Raw genomic sequence first — 4,416 nt, forward strand, 5'->3', positions numbered from 1 at the left:
GAGAACCCCAAATTAACATTGGTATCATATAATTTAATAGGTATATATTCATTTTATTTGGCCCTATATATCAAGAGCTACCCAATTACAAACTTGCTTGTGATTAGTGATTACTATTCAAAAGAGCATATTTCATATAGTAATTTTGATGAGTTTCACATATTTTGAGTAGTAATTATGCCTAAAATGCTCAATTAACATGTTGTTACCCTTGCAAGAGTTGCAAACAAGTTTTATGAAGTTTTGAGGTTATTTCAGAGTATGTTTTGATAAATTGGTGATGAAAGAGATGAATTGAATTGAAGAGAACAAATAATGTTGATGATGATTCAAATACATAATGGAAGAAGAAATGCAATTGATTTGGATCGAGATTTGGGTTAATTAGAGGTAGTTAAGGTGGAATCAAAAGAAGGAAATGAAAGAAATGACAAAGAGAGCTCAAAAACCAAATGTTGCAGATTCGCATGATCATGCAAAAATTTCACATGATTGTGCGAAATGGACTAGAGAAAGAAAATCGACTGTAGGCTAAGGAAGATATGTAAGTTGATTTCGCATGAATATGCGAAAATTTTGCATACTCATACGAAATGGTCCAGAAAGCTTTTTGATGCTCTTGTTGTTCCACTAAATTTTACATGGTCGTGCGAAAATGAGTCTTTGTGCAAAGTGGCTGAAGCTCATGTGAAATCATGAGTTCGATGATAAACTCTATATTTGTGAATTTGGAATGTTCTAGAAGACCAATGAAAGGTTGCCAAGTGTTCACTTGACCTTAGCCTATAAATAGAAACTTGAATTTATTATGTAAAGAGCTTTTGAATACTTTTGATTGTAGAATTTTCTAGATTCTCTCTTTTAATAGATTTTTTTTTTCTTTCATTTTCCCTCATTTTCTTACTAGCCAAACATGCCTCGTGAGACCAAATCTTCAAGCATGAGTGACTAAATCTCGTTTTTCTCAGAGAAAGGAGGGTTTAGAGGCAAGATTTATAGTGAATTAGATAAAGAACTTTAATTGTAAAGGTAATTTGATCCAATTGATTGATTAATTGAAATTTGAGGATTTTTCTCTTCAAATTATCTTAAATGACTATTACATTGCAAACTAAGCAAATTCATTAAAATTATAAAGCTATATTTAATGAGATCAAATAGTTGCATTAATGTATAAATCATTAGAGATGATTTAAGATGAATTGAATATATAGTTTAAATTGATCTTTTGGATTAAATAACTCAATTTGAAGAGAAATTAAGTCTAGACTTAAAGTTAAATTTAAAATCAGTTTAGATGAAAATTTAGGTTTTCAATCTAACTTGATGAAAAATAAATCTCAACATCTATTTATTATAGAGATTGTTTTCTAGAAAATCCTAACTCTGAGAGTTTTTTTCCTTATTAATTTCATTTTATTGTTTTTTTCAATTTGAAATCATTGTTATTTTGAATTTTTATCATGAATTGTCAATTCAATTTCACTTAATCACAATCATTTATTTTCCTCCCATTCATGCCTTAATTACTGGAAATAATTCATCCCAGTGGATAACATCTAAGACCACTATACTACCATATATTTTGCTAAAAACCCTTTTTGATCGGACAAGAGTTACTTTAACATGGTTGAATTAGGTTATAAATTTTGTTTTGATGCGATAAATGACAAAAAATCAAGTGATCGATTAGATACTTAAATTGCTTCTTTTGAATAAGAGCACTACATAAATACCTTTGGTTCTATTAAAGATAGATGATATGCCATTAGTCATTGTTGTAAAGAAAACAATGTGAAGAAATAACATGGGTTATTTAGCCTATTTACATGATCTCACTTTGAAAAGGAAGTCAATGGATGAAATGAGAGAAAAATTAAAAGATGCATTATAGATTTAACTAAAATAATTCTTTGAGTAAATCGGAGTTATTATGTAATACTAATCTAATCTTTAACTTTTGTTTAGAAGCAAAAATTTTATTATTAGATGCATTAAAAGCTCCTTTTTTTTCTTTTTCTTAAAGTTGGTTATGGTGTGAAAGAGGTGACATAAAATGTTTTGAAAATAATATTAATCAACACCTAAGTTGTAATGTGGATTGGTATCGAAGTCAATGATTTTTTCTTTTCTACTACACTTGAATATCATGGAAATCACATGAAATCATAAAAAATATGATCAAGATTCACTTCATTTTGGTGCACTATATCAAGGGTTGTCTCACCATATATTTATTTTAGAATGACGTTATGTTTTTTTAAATAGATTGTCGATTTCTTTTCTTCTTTGACTAAGTATATAGCACATATAAATCGCTTTAATTTCATGAAAATTAAAAGACAATTACAATCCTTAATGAATGCAATTAGCAATTGAAGAACTAATGAGAAACTTATATTATTATTTTGGAATAGTTTAAACTAGTTTACATTACAAGGAAAGAGAATTCGTGAAATATGATACTAAAATTACAACACATCAAATGGAAGATACATTATAGATTTAACAAAGAATTCTTTGATAAGTGAAAGTTATTATGAAGGGAATGGAAAATGATAATCATCTTTCTTATTTCTTTCTTTTATTGAATCCATTCACGAAAAAGAGATTATTGCGAAATTCCGGAAAAATACTTCAAGATTTCATGTAATAATATCAATATATGATTATAAATGTGATGGAAGTTACCACCATATAATTTAGAGAAAATTTATGCACTTTACATTTTAAAAAGTGAGGAAGGTATATCCCCATATCTTGAAATTTTCCGTGCCTTCAAAAATGTAAAAACAACAAGACCATATGATGTACCACTTGTATGACAGGCAACATCAACCAAAACCCTTCATTTAACAGCCTAAATCCTTGACTACCAAAATTTTCTTGGCTTGCCTTGCTTCTTTCCATCTCAACCCTAGCTCCATTAATCTTCTAAAATGATTTATTTTCAATAAATTAATCAACACTTAGTGATCTTTTACATAATGAAAAGCAATATTCTGAAAACCTATTCGATAAATGTAGGATAATTGCCTAGGGTTTATGATAACCTTTCTTGGACTGATTCTTTAAGCTCGAGACTAGCTCAATAAATCCTGTAAAAAGGTTCTTGAAAATATGTTAAGATATTTGAATCTTTTCAAAGTGGGGAAAGCATTACTAATACAATTGGTAGGTACATATGTTTACGAATAAAACAACTGATTACTGAATACTAGGGCATGATTGAGCCATTTCAGCCAGGTTAAGGGTGGTGGCCCAAGCTTGGCCTTAACCTAAAGCTAAAAGGGCTTGACCTGGCTTATGATTGTGCTTGGGTTGCAATAAAATCATAGGAAATGATCCACAAATACTCAAAAGCTTATTCTATTTTGATCCGATTGTTGTCTATTCAGTACATGTGTTAATAATGATTGACCCTGAATTGACTTTCATGTTTAGTGACCAAAAGGAAATTTGCCATGTGTTTTTGAAAAAAATTAATTGTTTCAAATAAAATAATACCACTTATCTAAAATATGACACTTAACGACATATTAACTTTTGCTATGTATCATCCATTTCTTAAAATAATTAATATTGTGAATGTGTGTCATATGAGATCCATAGAAAGGAGAATTGTAAATAAATAAATATAGATAATTAAATAATAATAATAATTATTATTAATTTTAGTTTTGGATAATTATAAAGACAATTATATAAAAAAATTGTTTCTAAAAATTGAAGATAATATCAAAGAGAATTTCTCAACCTCTAGCACCTCTTTAACTTTCAAAACACAGAGGCAAACTTTGAGACTTATATATTTGAAAAGAGTTACTGAGAGTTTGCCTTGATAATTTAAGAAGTTTTACAAGCATTCAAAAATTTAAAGATCCTAAAATCAAGTTTAAAGCATCTTTAATCCAAAATCAATCCTTCATACTCTTAGTCAAAGTTACTCAAATCAAGCCTATGTCATGTCAAGTCAAAATCCAAGCCGAGATCTAAGTCAAGACAAACCAAAGTCCAACTTATTATAATGCTAGGTTTTCCAAATAGATGGTCATATTATTTCTTTCTAATAACAATAATATGTAGATGTTTTTGATTTTATAAATGTATATTGTATGCAATAATTATCTATTTATTATAGAGAAAACAATTTGATGAAAGGATTTGAAAAGTATGTATATTGTTTAGGTTGTGTGAACTTTAACATGATCTTACTTTGAAATGGAGGATAACAATGAAATGAGGGATATAATATAAAATCAACCCACAAGAAGATGCATTATAGATTTAATCAAAATAGTTCCATGCGAAAACGAAGCTTATTGTCAAATAGAGGGATACAAAGATATGATCAAATAGGGATACAAAGAGATGACAAAATCCATCTTATTGAAAAGATATTGTTGTGGATTTCCT

Source organism: Vitis vinifera, chromosome 13 (assembly GCF_030704535.1).
Source record: "Vitis vinifera cultivar Pinot Noir 40024 chromosome 13, ASM3070453v1".
Classification (NCBI taxonomy): Eukaryota; Viridiplantae; Streptophyta; class Magnoliopsida; order Vitales; family Vitaceae; genus Vitis; species Vitis vinifera.